This window comes from Tachypleus tridentatus, chromosome 10 (assembly GCF_004210375.1).
Source record: "Tachypleus tridentatus isolate NWPU-2018 chromosome 10, ASM421037v1, whole genome shotgun sequence".
Taxonomy (NCBI): domain Eukaryota; kingdom Metazoa; phylum Arthropoda; class Merostomata; order Xiphosura; family Limulidae; genus Tachypleus; species Tachypleus tridentatus.
In genome coordinates this window covers 113,265,695-113,286,807 of record NC_134834.1, presented here as the reverse complement: position 1 = coordinate 113,286,807, position 21,113 = coordinate 113,265,695, and the positions used below count along the sequence as shown (strand labels likewise).

Below are 21,113 nucleotides of genomic sequence, written 5' to 3'. Positions count from 1 at the left end.
AAGTCTGTTTCATTCGTGTTATATTAGAGAAGATAAACACGAGTTGGAGGGTGTAAGACTCATTTATGTTATATTAGAGAAGATAAACATGAGTTGGAGGGTGTAAGACTCATTTATGTTATATTAGAGAAGATAAACATGTGTTGGAGTGTGTAAGTCTGTTTCATTTGTGTTATATTAGACAAGATAAACATATGTTGGAGGGTGTGAGACAGTTTCATTCATGCTAGAGAAGATAAACATGTTGGAGTGTGCAAGACTGTTTCATTCATGTTATATTAGACAAGATAAACATGTTAAATGTTAAATAATGATCAACTTTAGTTTATGAACTTTCAGTTTTTGTTACATATACAATGGTCAGTTTCAATTTATGAATTTTTGATTTTCATAATAAATTATATATATATATATATATATATATATATAATGGTCAGTTTTAGTTTATGAACGTTTGGTTTTTGTAATATATATATATATATAATGGTCACTTCTAGTTTGACATTTACAAATGTTTATCTTATTAAGTATATTAAGTATTTTGTTTGATGAAAGTAACAAGTTTGGCTTTTGTTGAACTTATATGTTAAATTACAGTAAAAAAAGTGTTGTTTCTAACATCTAAAGATAAATCTAAACATGGTTTATTTCATGGAGAGTTGGTATGATTTTCTAGTTAATAGCATAATGGCAGATGTAGCAAGGCAGATGTTACAGACTGCATATATGATTTGGGAGAGATTCACAGTGTAAAGATTGTTACCGCATGTCTAATGAGAAGCTCGAGAAGCTTTGGTTTTGCCAACCTTGTGTAAGTATGCAAATAAAATGTTGTATACAGAAGAACAGTATCTGGTTTATAATGATGGTGTTTTATGTTGTATACAGAAGAACAGTATCTGGTTTATAATGATGGTGTTTTATGTTGTATACAGAAGAACAGTATCTGGTTTATAATGATGGTGTTTTATGTTGTATACAGAAGAACAGTATCTGGTTTATAATGATGGTGTTTTATGTTGTATACAGAAGAACAGTATCTGGTTTTATAATGATGGTGTTTTATGTTGTATACAGAAGAACAGTATCTGGTTTATAATGATGGTGTTTTATGTTGTATACAGAAGAACAGTATCTGGTTTATAATGATGGTGTTTTATGTTGTATACAGAAGAACAGTATCTGGTTTATAATGATGGTGTTTTATGTTGTATACAGAAGAACAGTATCTGGTTTATAATGATGGTGTTTTATGTTGTATACAGAAGAACAGTATCTGGTTTATAATGATGGTGTTTTATGTTGTATACAGAAGAACAGTATCTGGTTTATAATGATGGTGTTTTATGTTGTATACAGAAGAACAGTATCTGGTTTATAATGATGGTGTTTTATGTTGTATACAGAAGAACAGTATCTGGTTTATAATGATGGTGTTTTATGTTGTATACAGAAGAACAGCATCTGGTTTATAATGATGGTGTTTTATGTTGTATACAGAAGAACAGTATCTGGTTTATAATGATGGTGTTTTATGTTGTGTACAGAAGAACAGCATCTGGTTTATAATGATGGTGTTTTATGTTGTATACAGAAGAACAGTATCTGGTTTATAATGATGGTGTTTTATGTTGTATACAGAAGAACAGTATCTGGTTTATAATGATGGTGTTTTATGTTGTATACAGAAGAACAGTATCTGGTTTATAATGGTGTTTTATGTTGTATACAGAAGAACAGTATCTGGTTTATAATGATGGTGTTTTATGTTGTATACAGAAGAACAGCATCTGGTTTATAATGATGGTGTTTTATGTTGTATACAGAAGAACAGTATCTGGTTTATAATGGTGTTTTATGTTGTATACAGAAGAACAGTATCTGGTTTATAATGATGGTGTTTTATGTTGTATACAGAAGAACAGTATCTGGTTTATAATGATGGTGTTTTATGTTGTATACAGAAGAACAGTATCTGGTTTATAATGATGGTGTTTTATGTTGTATACAGAAGAACAGTATCTGGTTTATAATGATGGTGTTTTATGTTGTGTACAGAAGAACAGTATCTGGTTTATAATGATGGTGTTTTATGTTGTATACAGAAGAACAGTATCTGGTTTATAATGATGGTGTTTTATGTTGTATACAGAAGAACAGTATCTGGTTTATAATGATGGTGTTTTATGTTTGTATACAGAAGAACAGTATCTGGTTTATAATGATGGTGTTTTATGTTGTATACAGAAGAACAGTATCTGGTTTATAATGGTGTTTTATGTTGTATACAGAAGAACAGTATCTGGTTTATAATGATGGTGTTTTATGTTGTATACAGAAGAACAGTATCTGGTTTATAATTGTGGTGTTTCACATTGTGTACAGAAGAACAGTATCTAGTTTAGAATTGTGGTGTTTTACATTGTAGACAGGAGAACAGTATCTAGTTTAGAATTGTGGTGTTTTACATTGTAGACAGGAGAACAGTATTTATTTTAGAATTGTGGTGTTTTACATTGTAGACAGGAGAACAGTATCTGGTTTAGAATTGTGGTGTTTTACATTGTAGACAGGGGAACAGTATTTATTTTAGAATTGTGGTGTTTTACATTGTAGACAGGAGAACAGTATTTATTTTAGAATTGTGGTGTTTTACATTGTAGACAGGAGAACAGTATTTATTTTAGAATTGTGGTGTTTTACATTGTAGACAGGAGAACAGTATTTATTTTAGAATTGTGGTGTTTTACATTGTAGACAGGAGAACAGTATCTGGTTTAGAATTGTGGTGTTTTACGTTGTAGACAGGAGAACAGTATCTGGTTTAGAATTGTGGTGTTTTACGTTGTAGACAGGAGAACAGTATCTGGTTTAGAATTGTGGTGTTTTACATTGTGTACAGAAGAACAGTATCTAGTTTAGAATGATAGTGTTTTACATTTTATGGAAAACAACCATATCTAGTTTAGAATGATGGAGTCTTACATTATAAACAGGAGAACAGTATCTAGTTTAGAATTGTGGTGTTTTACATTGTAGACAGGAGAACAGTATCTGGTTTAGAATTGTGGTGTTTTACATTGTAGACAGGAGAACAGTATCTGGTTTAGAATTGTGGTGTTTTACATTGTAGACAGGAGAACAGTATCTGGTTTAGAATTGTGGTGTTTTACATTGTGTACAGAAGAACAGTATATAAATTAGAATGATGGTGTTTCACACTGTATATAGAAGAACAGTATCTAGTTTAGAATGATAGTGTTTTACATTTTATGGAAAACAACCATATCTAGTTTAGAATGATGGAGTCTTACATTGTAGACAGGAGAACAGTATCTAGTTTAGAATTGTGGTGTTTTACATTGTAGACAGGAGAACAGTATCTAGTATAGAATAATAGTGTTTTACATTGTGTGGAGAAGAACAGTATCTAGTTTAGAATGATAGTATTTTACATTGTATGGAGAAGAACAGTATCTAGTTTAGAATGATAGTGTTTTACATTGTATGGAGAAGAACAGTATCTGGTTTAAAATGATAGTGTTTTACATTTTATGGAGAACAACCATATCTAGTGTAGAATGATAGTGTTTTACATTGTGTGGAGAAGAACAATATCTAGTTTAGAATGATAGTGTTTTACATTGTATGGAGAAGAACAGTATCTAGTTTAGAATTGTGGTGTTTTACATTGTATGGAGAAGAACAATATCTAGTTTAGAATGATAGTGTTTTACATTTTATGGAGAACAACCATATCTAGTTTAGAATGATGGAGTCTTACATTGTGAACAGGAAAACAGTATCTAGTTTAGGATTGTGGTGTTTTACATTGTAGACAGGAGAAAAGTATCTGGTTTAGAATCATAGTGTTTCACATTGTGTACAGAAGAACAGTATTTAGTTTAGAATTGTGGTGTTTTACATTTTATGGAGAACAACCATATCTAGTTTAGAATGATAGTGTTTTACATTGTATGGAGAAGAATAGTATCTAGTTTAGAATCATAGTGTTTTACATTGTGTACAGAAGAACAGTATTTAGTTTAGAATTGTGGTGTTTTACATTTTATGGAGAACAACCATATCTAGTTTAGAATGATAGTGTTTTACATTGTATGGAGAAGAGCAGTATCTAGTTTAGAATCATAGTGTTTTACATTGTGTACAGAAGAACAGTATGTAGTTTAGAATCATAGTGTTTTACATTGTGTACAGAAGAACAGTATCTAGTTTAGAATTGTGGTGTTTTACATTGTAGACAGGAGAAAAGTATCTGGTTTAGAATCATAGTGTTTCACATTGTGTACAGAAGAGCAGTATCTCGTTTAGAATTGTGGTGTTTTACATTGTAGACAGGAGAACAGTATGTAGTTTAGAATCATAGTGTTTTACATTGTGTACAGAAGAACAGTATCTAGTTTAGAATTGTGGTGTTTTACATTGTAGACAGGAGAAAAGTATCTGGTTTAGAATCATAGTGTTTCACATTGTGTACAGAAGAGCAGTATCTCGTTTAGAATTGTGGTGTTTTACATTGTAGACAGGAGAACAGTATGTAGTTTAGAATCATAGTGTTTTACATTGTGTACAGAAGAACAGTATCTAGTTTAGAATTGTGGTGTTTTACATTGTAGACAGGAGAAAAGTATCTGGTTTAGAATCATAGTGTTTCACATTGTGTACAGAAGAACAGTATTTAGTTTAGAATTGTGGTGTTTTACATTGTAGACAGGAGAACAGTATGTAGTTTAGAATCATAGTGTTTTACATTGTGTACAGAAGAGCAGTATCTCGTTTAGAATTGTGGTGTTTTACATTGTAGACAGGAGAACAGTATGTAGTTTAGAATCATAGTGTTTTACATTGTGTACAGAAGAACAGTATCTAGTTTAGAATTGTGGTGTTTTACATTGTAGACAGGAGAAAAGTATCTGGTTTAGAATCATAGTGTTTCACATTGTGTACAGAAGAACAGTATCTCGTTTAGAATTGTGGTGTTTTACATTGTAGACAGGAGAACAGTATGTAGTTTAGAATCATAGTGTTTTACATTGTGTACAGAAGAACAGTATCTAGTTTAGAATTGTGGTGTTTTACATTGTAGACAGGAGAAAAGTATCTGGTTTAGAATCATAGTGTTTCACATTGTGTACAGAAGAACAGTATTTAGTTTAGAATTGTGGTGTTTTACATTGTAGACAGGAGAAAAGTATCTGGTTTAGAATCATAGTGTTTCACATTGTGTACAGAAGAACAGTATCTAGTTTAGAATTGTGGTGTTTTACATTGTAGACAGGAGAAAAGTATCTGGTTTAGAATCATAGTGTTTCACATTGTGTACAGAAGAACAGTATCTCGTTTAGAATTGTGGTGTTTTACATTGTAGACAGGAGAACAGTATGTAGTTTAGAATCATAGTGTTTTACATTGTGTACAGAAGAACAGTATCTAGTTTAGAATTGTGGTGTTTTACATTGTAGACAGGAGAAAAGTATCTGGTTTAGAATCATAGTGTTTCACATTGTGTACAGAAGAACAGTATTTAGTTTAGAATTGTGGTGTTTTACATTGTAGACAGGAGAAAAGTATCTGGTTTAGAATCATAGTGTTTCACATTGTGTACAGAAGAACAGTATCTAGTTTAGAATTGTGGTGTTTTACATTGTAGACAGGAGAAAAGTATCTGGTTTAGAATCATAGTGTTTCACATTGTGTACAGAAGAGCAGTATCTCGTTTAGAATTGTGGTGTTTTACATTGTAGACAGGAGAACAGTATGTAGTTTAGAATCATAGTGTTTTACATTGTGTACAGAAGAACAGTATCTAGTTTAGAATTGTGGTGTTTTACATTGTAGACAGGAGAAAAGTATCTGGTTTAGAATCATAGTGTTTCACATTGTGTACAGAAGAACAGTATTTAGTTTAGAATTGTGGTGTTTTACATTGTAGACAGGAGAAAAGTATCTGGTTTAGAATCATAGTGTTTCACATTGTGTACAGAAGAACAGTATCTAGTTTAGAATTGTGGTGTTTTACATTGTAGACAGGAGAAAAGTATCTGGTTTAGAATCATAGTGTTTCACATTGTGTACAGAAGAGCAGTATCTCGTTTAGAATGATGGTATTTTATTCCTAGTTTAAATGTATATGATCCATAAGATGCCAAGAGAAAGAAGAAGCCCAACTATCTGTTAGGTCTGTTGTTGGTGACTGAACTCATGGTTTTAGAGTGTTTTCTGTTAGGTCTGTTGTTGGTGACTGAACTCATGGTTTTAGAGTGTTTTCTGTTAGGTCTGTTGTTGGTGACTGAACTCATGGTTTTAGAGTGTTTTCTGTTAGGTCTGTTGTTGGTGACTGAACTCATGGTTTTAGAGTGTTTTCTGTTAGGTCTGTTGTTGGTGACTGAACTCATGGTTTTAGAGTGTTTTCTGTTAGGTCTGTTGTTGGTAACTGAACTCATGGTTTTAGAGTGTTTTCTGTTAGGTCTGTTGTTGGTGACTGAACTCATGGTTTTAGAGTGTTTTCTGTTAGGTCTGTTGTTGGTGACTGAACTCATGGTTTTAGAGTGTTTTCTGTTAGGTCTGTTGTTGGTGACTGAACTCATGGTTTTAGAGTGTTTTCTGTTAGGTCTGTTGTTGGTGACTGAACTCATGGTTTTAGAGTGTTTTCTGTTAGGTCTGTTGTTGGTGACTGAACTCATGGTTTTAGAGTGTTTTCTGTTAGGTCTGTTGTTGGTGACTGAACTCATGGTTTTAGAGTGTTTTCTGTTAGGTCTGTTGTTGGTGACTGAACTCATGGTTTTAGAGTGTTTTCTGTTAGGTCTGTTGTTGGTGACTGAACTCATGGTTTTAGAGTGTTTTCTGTTAGGTCTGTTGTTGGTGACTGAACTCATGGTTTTAGAGTGTTTTCTGTTAGGTCTGTTGTTGGTGATTGAACTCATGGTTTTAGAGTGTTTTCTGTTAGGTCTGTTGTTGGTGACTGAACTCATGGTTTTAGAGTGTTTTCTGTTAGGTCTGTTGTTGGTGACTGAACTCATGGTTTTAGAGTGTTTTCTGTTAGGTCTGTTGTTGGTGACTGAACTCATGGTTTTAGAGTGTTTTCTGTTAGGTCTGTTGTTGGTGACTGAACTCATGGTTTTAGAGTGTTTTCTGTTAGGTCTGTTGTTGGTGACTGAACTCATGGTTTTAGAGTGTTTTCTGTTAGGTCTGTTGTTGGTGACTGAACTCATGGTTTTAGAGTGTTTTCTGTTAGGTCTGTTGTTGGTGACTGAACTCATGGTTTTAGAGTGTTTTCTGTTAGGTCTGTTGTTGGTGACTGAACTCATGGTTTTAGAGTGTTTTCTGTTAGGTCTGTTGTTGGTGACTGAACTCATGGTTTTAGAGTGTTTTCTGTTAGGTCTGTTGTTGGTGACTGAACTCATGGTTTTAGAGTGTTTTCTGTTAGGTCTGTTGTTGGTGACTGAACTCATGGTTTTAGAGTGTTAAGTCTGTAAATATACTACTGACCCACCAGCATGTTTTTCAAGAATGTTTCATTCGTTAATTATGTTATAACTGTAAGTATAGTAGGATTAAAAAAAATAACTTTTTGAATTTGCACACTTATACTAGATTTTGGTTTATAGTATATGTACAGTAGATACAAAAATAGGACACATATTTAAGATGAAATTCTTAGCTATTAATACCATAATTCTTATAATAATATACAGTTGAAGTTAACTTTTCCTGCTTGCAGCTGGTTTCAGTTATAATTGTATAAAATATTTGTAAGTTTTATAGAGATTATTTAATGTTTTTTCCCCTCCTCCTTTTTTTTTATTAATACATAGTGAATTAATAAAAAACAGGTCTTTATAACTAATGTATTCTGCCAAGTGGAGACTAGATTGTAACAATATTATGTAGTAAACATAATTTTTTCTTTAAGAATCCCCCTCATGAATTGGTTTGGGCAAGACAGAAAGGATTTCTTTACTGGCCAGCCAAAGTTATAAAACAGGAGAATGGGATCTATGATGTCCGGTTTTTTGGAGGATATCATCAAAGGTAAACTTTACTTGGTACCCTTTGTAGACTTTCTGTAGTATAAGTTTGGTGTATGTTTATTGAAAAACTCATTGAACCTGCTAAACTATGAGGTTTTTTATTCATCAGATTAATTAGGGAGGCATCTCTCCATTTGGACTTTGTTTATATCCTGTTTTTTGTTAATTGGTTTACTGTGCATTTAAAATGGACTATTATATACACAAATACAGGAAAAGGAAGTTGACTTTTCTATGAATTGGTGTATATCAATGAAAAGTAAAAGCAGGTATGATAACAGTTTATAAAGCATTAATGTTATAAAGCTTTATAAATGTTATAACCAGTGTTGTTTATGAAAGTAACTGTTATGAGAGATGGAGATTGTTGTTTGTTACATAAAAATAATATTTTTTATGTTTATAAGATCCAAACTATTTAATAATACATGTAAATATAAAAGGTGGTGGTATTTTTTTAGTAGTGTATGCTTAATAATAAATTGTGTAATCAGAGATACAAAAATGGCTGAAACATTTAAACAGGTAACTTGTTTCAGCATTGTGTGGTTATGTTTTGTTAAAATAAATGTGAATATGTCTGAAAGTAAACTTTTTATAATACTGCAATAACCACAAAATTAAATCTTTCTAGTTGACAGTGATATAGGGAAAACAGGAATAGCTGTTAGTATATGTTTGTATTTTTTATATTTTGTTGAAATACTTTTATGTACAGAGTGTTGGCTAAATATTTAACAAACGTTGATAAATAGTCTGTTATCCAGTATATGAAGTTATTATGTGTTAAAATGTAAATATATTAATTGTTATTGATTAGGGGAAATATAAATATATTAATTATTATTAATCAGGGAAAATCTAAATATAGTAATTGTTATTGATTAGAAGTGTAAATATATTAATTGTTACTGATTGGGGGAATATAAATATATTAATTTTTATGGATTAGATAAAGTGTAAATATATTAATGTTTACTGATTAGAAGAATATAAATATATTGTTTGTTTGTTTTTTGAATTTCGCACAAAGCTACTCGAGGGATATCTGTGCTAGCCGTCCCTAATTTAGCTGTGTAAGACTAGAGGGAAAGCAGCTAGTCATCACCACCCACTGCCAACTCTTGGGCTGCTCTTTTACCAATGAATAGTGGGAATGACCGTCACATTATAACGCCCCCATGGCTGAAAGGGCGAGCATGTTTGGCGCGATGGGGATGCGATCCCGCGACCCTCAGATTACGAGTCGCACGCCTTAACACGCTTGGCCGTGCCAGGCCTATAAATGTATTACTTTTTATGGATTAGAGAAAGTGTAAAGATATTAATTTTCACTGATTGGAAGAATATAAATATATTAATTTTTATTGATTAGAGGAAGTATAAATAAATTAATTGTTATTGATTAGGGGAACGTAAATATATTAATTCTTATATGGACTCAGCAGATAGCCCGATGTGGCTTTGCTATAAGAAAACACAAACATTAATTTTTATTGATTGGAGGAAGTGTAAATATATTTGTTATTGATTATGGGAATATAAATATATTAGTTGTTATTGATTGAAGGAAGTGTAAATATAATAATTGTGCAATATCTTATGAATTATGTGATTCATATTATTTTTTTTTTACCCAGTTTACTGTAGACTATATTAATATTTATATTAGTGATATTTTAGGGGGTTGAAGAGAACATGAGAATTTGGCTTCATTCTCAATGACAAAATATTGTTCTTTTTTCCAGTTTTTCCCAAAAATGTATTGTTGACTAAATAGTAAAACTAATAGAATATCACATAAAAAAACAAAAGAAATGTTAAAGAAAAACTGGCATATAATTGTTTGTCCAGCTTTATCACAGATATTTTGTCCCTGTATTATCACAGATGTTTTGTCTCTGTATTATGATTGTTATTTTGTCTCTGTACTATGACAAGTATCCTTTTCCCTGCATTATGATTGTTATTTTGTCTCTGTATTATGATTGTTATTTCATTCCTGTACTATCACAGGTATTTTGTCGCTGTGTTATGATTGTTATTTTGTCCCTGTGTTACCACAAGTATTCTTTTCCCTGTATTATGACAGGTATTTTGTACTGTATTATCACAGGAATTTTTCTTGTGTTATCATTGGTATTTTGTCCCTGTATTATTAAAGGTATAGTTTTCTTGTGTGATTTATTAACACCATATTAGGATGAGTGATTTATCAAGGAGGTTCAGAAAGACAGTGTGGGGAAGATATTGTTTGTATATTAGTAGACTCCAGTATATTTTTATTACTATAGTTTTTGATATATGTTAATAGCCTTTTTTACATGTTAATGATAATACCTATGGGTAATTACAGTTAATTTACATTTAAATAATAGTATTAAGTATTTTAATCATGAAATATTTGAAAGTTCAGTAATGCTTCATTTATTTTCATCTAGAGCCAAAGTTGAAGTTGAAAACATCAAACCAATTAACACGAGCTTGCAACAGCTTTCTGTGAAACGTACAGCTTCTCTCAATAAAGCTCTGGATGAACTAAAACGTCATCAAGAAATGGTAGAGAAACAAAAACAGAGTCTTGAGACCAGCTGTCTTCCTCCTCCGTCGATTTACTCTCAGTCTAGATTGATTCCTCGATCGGGGGCAAGAGTGAGAAAACATTCTGGTATGTTTTGTGTTGGTTGCGAAAGCACAGAACCCCATGGAGAGTCCAGATATGAACATCATAATTCAGAAGATGAAGTTCCATCTTCTTCATCTCAGAAGATGGCAAAGATTCAGGTCTGCAGTCTGTATCTTAATATTTCAGGGTTAACAAATTATTGGATTTAAGTAATTCTAACTGTGTATACACCTCTTTACAGTGTAGTTAATGAAGTAAAATGTAATTTGTCTTTATGAATTGTGGGAATGAATGATTCCTGTATTTTCCACTAGTGCTCAGCTCAACAGTATGCCTGGAGGTTTAACTGAGTTCTGATAACCTGTCACAGCCATGTTACAGGAATGTTGTGTAGCTTTTTCTTAACAACTGTCAAACTGGTTATGGCATCTGTGTTATAATAATAAGTTATTTTTAGCTTAGTAGGCTTTCTACTTGAAGAATAAGTTGAAAATTATACTGATTTTAGGAACGTGTGAAAAAAACACTTTGTCTGTACGCTTTACAGATGTTGAGAACCAATGTTTAAAAATGGTATTAGAATTGCAGATTTAATGTAGTGATAAAAATATATGATCTAATTGGCTTATTGAGTTATAGTGTCACATAGGTAAAACAAGCACTGGGTACATCTAATTTCCTGCTACAGGTAAAATGCCAGAATCTTCACAAAATAAAATTTGAACTTGTGTTAGAGGAACAGGTTGAAGACCCAACTTTTATAATAACTGTTTACATGTTATTTTAATAGTAGTGTCTTCTTATGTAGGAGGCTGCATCACCTGATGATAATAATGTTGTATCATCGTCCAGTCAGGAGTCACCGTTAGCTAAAGTTTCAGTTTGTACACAGACTCCAAAAAAGGTAGGATGGATAATTGTGGCATTAAAATGATTTAAGTGACCATCACTTTGATTTTCTTCATGTGGGCTATTTTAATGACCTGTATCTGTAAATGAAACAGTTATTTTAAACAATCAGTTTTGTTTTTTCTTGTACAATGTTTAAACAAGAATTTGTTACTGTAGATATAACTTGACAAGGCAATAAAATGATAAAGTTAGACTGTTTCATTCAAACTACAATACTGAATTTGTAACTTCCAAAACCCAAAAGATGTCCAATTAGAATTTAGTACAACAAGAGTATGTGCTTAAAAACAACAAGTCAAGATTAAGTTAAATGCTACAATAATACTGTAGTTTCAAGCTATTCTGAAGCAGGTGTAAGGCTTAAAAGTTTCATGTGTGCACATTATACTGAAATTTAATACATTTACTGTTTCAGCATTGGCACATTTCTTGGGACTGACCTATAACCATTTAGTGCATGTTATAGTTTTTGTGCTTTCAAATTAATGAGCATATGTTGATGAAATTTGATAGATTATCAGTAAATATTACAGGCAGGGGCGTAGAATTTTTACACCCGATGGGGGGGGGGGGCTACATTTCGGCTACTGAAAAAGCCTATATCTAGACCTAATTATGTAATTCGATTGGTAAGAATACGAGAATCACAAGAACAAACACACAATTTGTAGGCCTGTGATGCAATAAAACAATTCAACAGACCAAACTGTAGGGGGGATGAAAGGGGATGTATACCCCCCCCCCCAAGGATCTACACCCCTGATTACAGGGCTTTCATTTGCAAGATTATCAGTTTTTTTTATCAAGTCTTAAGATTTCTCAAGTAATGTTTTTATTTTACTTTCTTTTTGAATATTGACTATCGAACATGTAAAAGTTATTTTGATTTTAAAATTAAAAGTACTTTTATTTGTAAGAAAGGTTTCAGGTTTCACATGCCCAATATTTATAAATTTCAGATGATCAAATTTTTTTCAGAAAAAAAACAACTTTATTTAATCTGTTATTTTCACTAACAAATCTCTGTCCAGGTTCAGTCAATTTGACTGATCTCATAATCACCATAAAAAATTGAGAAATAAATAGAAATTATACATTTTTTGTTTTAGAACGACTAGGAATTATGAAATAAAAACATAAATATTTATACTAAATGGCTTAACTCTGATGACATGACACATGTATACAGACTTATTATGTTCACCTTTAAGCTGTTCCTGACTAACAAGAGAGAAGTAACAATAATGCAGTGCATGAACACTTGTGTTATTGTATCCAATAATATAAAACTGACCTTTAGTCTTCACTGTCTTGACTGTGTTTCAGTAGACTAGTATTTTGCAATATACTGTCACATTTCAATTATAATACATTCTATATGTATGTAGATTATTACTATTTAGAAATAAGTTATTAAATATTTTTCTTAAAATATATAACAGTAAATAAAAAGTAAAGCAAACAATTATCTCTTCTAGTTACGACCTTTGTATTCTGATACTGCTTGTTATAACTAGCTAAGCCTTAAGACATTTCGCACATGGAAGATGTGAAACACAAAACTTTTTAAGGTCTTATATATATACATTTGAAATAATCTAAAGATCATAAAGTACTATATAGATACCATAGAAATCTATTATAATTTATCAACTGTACTAACTAATTTGTATTTGGGTATAAAACATTTCATACATGGAGGCTGTGAAACAAACTAATTTTTCGTATATGCATAGTTTTAATTGAATAACCAAAAAATAATAAGTTACTGTATCAATACCATACAATTACACTGTAATTTATCAGGCTTAGTAACTACCTGTATTTTGTCTAAAAATATGTAATTTTGAACAGACTAAAGACACAACATACCTGCTTGAAATCTTGGTTTAAAAGAATGAGATATCTTCCAAGCACTTTAAACTGGCTGAGAAAGTGACTAAGGGGACATTCTGAAGTTTCAGTTGGTTACTCACTTGTCATATATTGAAGTAAGTTAGTATACTGGACCATTTCTAAAAATGAAAGAAGTGAGTGGAACCACTGTGTTTGATTCAGTATCTGAGTGATATTTGAGCAAAAAGGAAAGATAAAAGGTTTTTATTGTATATTCTAAGTTGCTCATATCAATAATTTGAATTCGTAATTCATCCAGAACTATAGACTTGTATTTTGACAGTATAAATATCTAACCTGAACCAGTGCTGCACTCAACATTCCACGAAACACACAAAAAAAATCTATGTTTAGTTGTGATTTTTTTAATATCTACTTTCAATTTAAGAAATTAAATAATGTATAATGTGAATATTTGAATTATAAGCTAAAGTTTGATATCAGACTTAATAACATAAATTTATAAATCTTGAATGCGAGTCCACGAACAAGAAGACATAGTCTTTGACCTGTGACATATCACAAAAGGTTAACAAGATATAATAGAATTAAGGAGGATAAAGATATCAGCTATATACAGTGTTTTAATGGGTATGGAACTGTTCTAGATGTAAAATCACATTTAACATGTGACTTTCAGTGTTGTTTAGTTCTGTTTTCTAAATGGCGTAATATGAAACATTATTTAACATGTGACATTCAGTGTCATTGAGTTCTGTTTGCTAAAAGGACTAATATGAAATATTATTTAACATGTGATATAATATTTTGAGATGCATGTATTAGTTCTCTCTTAATTATTACAATGTATCACAGCCTTATGTGACATTCCTAAATAGTAATGCTATTCTACTCTTATGGAACTAAGCTAGTTGAAAACCTAATTATATCGCAAAAATATTCTGATATAGTGTTATTCTGTTCTTACGGAACTATGCTAGTTGAAAACCTATCTATATTACAAAAATATTTTGATATAGTGTTATTCTGTTCTTATGGAACTATGCTAGTTGATAACCTACTTATATCACAAATACAATGAGATAATAACTGTCATTAAAAGTGATAGTTTATCAATGGTGTTACTGATTAGAATAAGTATGAAAGAAAATATTAGATTGTGAGCTACGGCAAATTAACAGGGAATGTTTACGTCTCTATCTTAATGGTATTGTGGGTGTTTTCACTTTTACCACATTTTTAAATGTGATTTTTTTTTTAAGTGCTAGAAAATTTTTAGTTTGTGAAATATAGTGACTAAGAGGGTTTTTAACATGTTATCATTTGACAGAGTCTATATTTATATGTTAATTATTTTAACTACTTCATCATAGCTTTTAAGTGGGTTACTACCTAAAGGTGGGTCCGAGAAACCAGATAGTAAATCCCTGTGTGAGAGTTGTGCCTGTAGCAACAAGTATAGCAAACTCTTTAAAGATTTTAAAGAGAGACTTGAAAATGATTACAAGGAAGAGAAAGATCGAAGGTTCAAGAACTAGCTGACAAAGTAAGTAATAATTTTGAAAAAGCTGTTGAATGATTTTTTAATATTTATATTTTATATGAGTCAATTTGGTCAGAATCTGTTTCTGTTGTTATGAGGCATTGCTTGTCACTTGTAACAGCTTAATACATGATTTCAGGAAAAGGAAAGTTTTTCAACCATGTGTCTGTTCTATCTATCTCTTAATAACATTATATTCTATCACCTTTGATGTTTTATGTTAAAACTTATTTCCATTTCTGTCTCAATAATGTGTACTTTGAAGTTTTTCAAATAACTTTTAACAAAGTATGTTTATCAATGTTGGTGCATATAAAATGTGATACCTTGTTAGCATTCACTTTACTTGATTGTATGTATTCTAGAAAAAAAATGTCTATCTTAATATCTACACATGATTAATTTTAATACCAATTCTTGCATGTCATTAAACATTGAAATTATAAAGGTAAAAACAAAATCAATACATTGAAGTAATTACAACAGTAATTTTCCACTGTAAAACCAAGAATTATATTTGAGAAGACCAAACTGTATTTTGAATCATTGAAATATTGTGACATGTTTATTTAACTTCAGGTTGGGGTTGTCATTATGTTGTTTCTTGCTCCTTTATTTTTTTCAGCTGCAAGCAGACTACGAGAAGGAAAAGCAGACATCAATAAGACAGGCTTTTGAAAAGCTGCAACGAGAAGTGGAAAAGACTCGACAGAAAACAGAAGAACAGCTTCATTTAAAGCACGAACAAGAAATCAGACAACTTGTAGAACAGCATGAAAAAGAAGTTTCCGAGATAAAGAAGAAACAGTGGGTATGTGCAGAATAGAGCTGAATGTGCTACATGTGGAAGTTATTATTGTCCAGGCTGAGTTAATCAGACTCTGTTTGTCCACAAACAAGAAAAATAGTGTATAAAACTACATTGAAAGCAAACTTGTTCTGTGGTTCTCTTTTGTAGGATATCATTTTATAACTAGAGTTGCATCCTTGTTATGATGGTTTCCATATTTGAATAATGTTTCGGCTAACATACATTTAAAATACTATGACATTTCACACTGTATCATTAAGTGTTAACAACCATTCTAGGTACTGTGATGTTTCACACTGTATAATTAACAGTGTTAACAAACATTCTAGGTACTATGATGTTTCACACTGTATAATTAACAGTGTTAACAAACATTCTAGGTACTATGATGTTTCACACTGTATAATTAACAGTGTTAACAAACATTCTAGGTACTATGATGTTTCACACTGTATAATTAACAGTGTTAACAAACATTCTAGGTACTGTAATGTTTCACACTGCGTAATTAAAAGTGTTGACAAATGTTCTAGGTACTGTAATATTTCACACTGTGTAGTTAGCAGTGTTCACAAAAAACGTTTTAGGTACTGTAATGTTTCACACTGTGTTGTTAGCAGTGTTCACAAACGTTTTAGGTATGTGATGTGACACACTGTGTATTTAACAGCGTTAACGAACGTTCTAGGTACTGTGATGTTTCATATGGTGTAGTTAACACTGTTAACAAATGTTCTAAGTTCTGTGATTTTTCACACTGTTCAGTTAACAGAGTTCATAGTGAAGAAACATGAAAGATTATTCACTATTTATCTATTTAAACTTAGAACATTTGGGTAGTTATTTACTTAATACCTTGTGAAAAATATACTTAAATAATCTTTCTGGGTTGTTTGAGAACTTGTACAAAATGATTTGCCTTCAAGAAGTAGTTATAGCAAGTGATATTATGATGTATATAAAACTAATTATTTATATGTGAATATACTTGTAGTGTTACAACTGTGAAGCAGAAGCAATTTACCACTGCTGTTGAATGTTTCTTACTGCAGTCTGGACTGTCAGCAGATACATTGGCACAAGGAACATAAACGAACATGTCGACGTAAGCGGCAGTGAATTACTGTTTATTCACTTTCGTTTCTTTCCAACATTCTGCAAAGTGTAGCATTATTTATCAGTTGGACACTTCTGTGATTATATCATCATTATTGTCTTCAAAGATCATTGTTATTCTTTATACATTTCATAGATTAGAGCTTCATGTATCAGCTTGTTCATATATATAAAAGCATTGCTTATTTTTAGGTGAAAGTTATAATTGGTAATTTTTTTGTTAGATATATGAATAATATCGGGGAATTAAAATACTGTTTACACTACACAGTTGGTAGTTTTCAAAATTATTATTGTAAGATAGGGAACAGCTCTTGTTTTGTATAATAATGAAATGGATAGGTCACTTCATTCTGTTTTAAACCTCCACTGTTCTTAAAATTAACAGTTGATGAGTGGAATAATTAACACATGAAAAACAGTTGATGAGTAGAATAATTAACACATTAATAACAGTTGAAGAGTAGAATTATCAACACATGAAAAATAGTTGATGAGAAGAATAATTAACAGTAATAACAGTTGATGAGTAGAATCATTAACACATTAATGACAGTTGATGAGTAAAATAATTGACAAATGAAAAACAGCTGATGAGTAGAATCATTAACACGTGATAAACAGTTGATGAGTAGAATAATTAACACATTAATAACAGTTGATGAGTCGAATAATTAACACACGAATAATGGGTGATCAGTAGAATCACACTTAGAATGTACTGGTCAGTAGAACAGTTTACAATAACTTGAAGAATGACTTTAGTAGAATGATCTACAATAACTGATCAGTAGAATGACATATGATAACTTGGTTAATAACTGATCAGTAGAATGATGTGTGATAAGTTGGTTAATTACTGGTCACTAGAGTGATGTAACATAACTCAATGCAGTTGGTCAGTGAATGATTTCAGTGTGTTGAAAACATTCAACTTAAATATTTCAGTGACTTTAAAATGAGGTGATAAAATGAATGGTTTATACTTGATAAATGTCTGCTCGAGAAGTGATCTAACTTACTTGAAAAATAACTTTTACCTGTCATCAGATTGACAATACAGTTTTTATGTTGGTATTTTTAGTTTCAGAATAATGATTCAAATTCACCTCTTGTACATACATACATACACATATATAGTTTTTGTTTTGTGTTCAAAGCATGAATATATAGTCTGAAACATTTTTTAAAATGTGGAGAGACCTTTCTTCTACAACAGTTGATGATTCTGTATGGAATATATGGAATAAAAATGCTAAGTAATTTTAGTTTTATTAGTAATGACTATTTTCTTGTCATATTTAGGATTACTCTGGTTGCAGTGTTGTTTTTGTCACAATTATTATTTGCTGAGCTTCATGTGCTGCTCATGATAACGTTGTGTTTATTGTCACAGTTATGGTGAAACAGAACCTGATAGTTTGTTTGGGAAGATAGTTTAATGTAAATAATTACTTTGTATCAAAGATGAACATTAAATATTTAGTTTGCATGTGAGAATATTATTTTATGTAGTGTAGTTATTACAGTGTTTGTCAACACTTTAAATGTGTGTGTAATGTTTTTGGTTTAAAGTTCTTATTATAGTTGCGGTGTTATTATACTTTTAGAAGAAAACAGTTTTTATTAGTTCAGTGATATCCTTTATGTTTCTTCAGTTGTGAGGTCATGGAATTTTTAAGATTTGTTTTCTGAATAAATACGTTGTTGTCGCTAGGGTTAGAACAGAAAATGATTTTTTAAGTATGGGCTGCCAGTTTTTAATGTGGAGTAGGCTTAACAAAATCATTTTTAATACTAAACTTTATTTCTACTTCAAACAAATAGATACAAGAAAACAGTGTTCAAGCCATAAGAGATAGTTAGAGATAACGTTCTAATAATGGTGAAGTTAAATTCCGTCAGTCTGTTAAAGGGAATTATTGTATCTAAGTACTGAATAAAAGTACTGAGTATTGAATAAAAGTTTATGAGAAAATGTGTGTGTAACTTTAATGAGGTTCTGTCTGTATGTACTTAGCATTTTTTTGTTGTTACATTGCTTTAAAAAGAAGTTATTTTTCAGATAGGAAATGAACAGAAGAGATTTTAGAGTAATAATTTTGGGTATCGTTGGTTAAAATTGTTTGTGTGTTATTATGTGATCGTATGTGTTAGTCAGTGGTTAAAATTTATCAATAAGGTTTGATTGTTTTGAAAAAAATTTGCTTAAATCGGAACTCGGAAACAGTTAGACTTGTACAAAAAGGTTTATCTCAGAAAATGTTAAAAAACTGCTTTAACTTCACCTTTTCTAAAGAGAGTAGGTTTGTTTGCTACTAAAACAATCCATCTGAAACTTGTAAAGAGAACCAGCACCGTCAAGTGACTTTAGGAAACGTCAGGTTTTTTCTATAGATTAGTGCTTATTTTATGCATTGTTTATACCAATAGTTATTAATATGCATGAGTCACTTTCAAAAGCTAGAGATAAAGGCTGTCTCAGGGCAGGTGTGCGTTTCTAACTCTTGTTATGATAATCATAAAATTTTACTTTCAGAAGGTTTTTCTCTTTAACATGGAAGTTAACTCTTCAGGTAGTGTTTGGCTTCATGTGATGAACTACTACTTGTTAATTTAATAGAACTAATCTTCAGTTGTTTTACATGTATGTTACTTTGGTTTAAAAAACTGATTGTTGTTGTTAAAGTGAATGAACTTTATTGTTGTGACAATGAAGCAGTATGCCATTCAACTAAAAGTTATGTTTTACCCACACAAACTAAAGAGAGTTATGCAGTTAACTTTCTCAAAAAATACCACTGGTTGATAATGCAGTTTGTATAATAATTAATTGGAACATGGAAGATGAATGTTCATCTTGAAGTAGAATCATCTGCCTCATCAATAATATATGTATATAAATTCAGAATGAATCTTTAGAGGACCTAATGGTACTTTAGAATTACCGATAAAGTACCTTAAAGATGTTCAAGTAATTTGATTTTTGTTTAAACTTTAAACAAAAGGAATTACTATTTTTATCTTGAGTAAGAAGCCAAGCTTAACATTTTAATTATATTATTCAGTGATAGAGCACTGACTTTGTGTCTGAAAGAACTATTTTCTTATTCTTGGATAGATTGTTTAGGCAAAGTATCCACAATGAATATACTGGAATGGACGTCAACTGATTTTCATGAGAGAAAACAAGTGTAGAGGAAGTTTTTCATCCTCAGATTCTTGGACTTGAAAGTGGAAGAATAGTGCCCTCTACACTTCAGTTGTTTTTTACAATGGACAGTAGTTGCCATCCATTCCAGTAAAATACTTTCTTATCACCAAATATATACTATTTTTTAAACTACTGTATTCCCTTTGTTTCTTTCAGAAATGTCATTTTTTCAAACAACCATTTGACATATTGTTTTCAAACATTGCACCTAGAGGTCATTTTAAGATTTTATGTATATAGTATATAATAGAAACACAACACCACAGAATGTTGTTATAGTGGTTTTCCACATGAATGTTTTCACCAAACTGTTCAATCAAATCTGTAGATGATAAGAAACCAGAATGGGGGGACAAAGTTGTCCTAACTGATTAACAATGCTTTAAATTTGTATTCAGGTAATAAGAAGCTTTGGTTCATATCTTTATAATTAAATATGAATACAAGATGTCACTTAAGAAACCTTAAGCTGAAGCCTTGCAACATGTCAGTGAAACAAGTTGTCTAGAAGAGGTTAGTTTCACTGAGTTACTTATTTTACTTATGTTAGCTGAAGGTGTGTCTCTGACTGCATTGTAGGTGTATTTATATGATACTGTTTTTTAAAGATAACATAATTTTAGAGCTACAGGTAATACTGAATTGACATTAAACATGTTTTGTTTTTTTGGAACTATTATTATACTCTAATGTTTATAAAAAAAATTTGTAATGTCCTTGATTTATGTTGAGCACTTTAATGTAAGAATAAATATTTTTTCTGCTTTTATGTGTTTATTATAGCAACAAGTCTGTGTGGGTTACAATTATACACCATTTTAACAATTGAAAAAAAACTTGTACTCGATACAGTTATAGTACAATAAATAAATGTTTTATTCTTGGCTAATTACAGTCATGTGTTAATGTTACATTGGTGATGTTAAAGTACATTTTTTTAAAGTATAAATGCTTACGAGTATCAAAGCCACAGAGCACAATTG

General features: G+C 30.9%; 1 pseudogene across 1 annotated transcript in view; it reads left to right on the top strand.

Moving 5' to 3' along the window:
* Window positions 1-20,899, top strand: part of LOC143228450 (zinc finger MYND domain-containing protein 11-like) — a 34,258-nt pseudogene extending 13,359 nt beyond the window's left edge. The window contains exons 7-13 of the transcript XR_013015333.1: window positions 684-811; window positions 7,934-8,052; window positions 10,493-10,835; window positions 11,486-11,581; window positions 14,820-14,971; window positions 15,560-15,800; window positions 16,795-20,899. The product of XR_013015333.1 is annotated as a zinc finger MYND domain-containing protein 11-like (transcript). The remainder of the gene's footprint in view (window positions 1-683; window positions 812-7,933; window positions 8,053-10,492; window positions 10,836-11,485; window positions 11,582-14,819; window positions 14,972-15,559; window positions 15,801-16,794) is intronic.
* The last annotated feature ends 214 nt before the right edge of the window (window positions 20,900-21,113 follow it).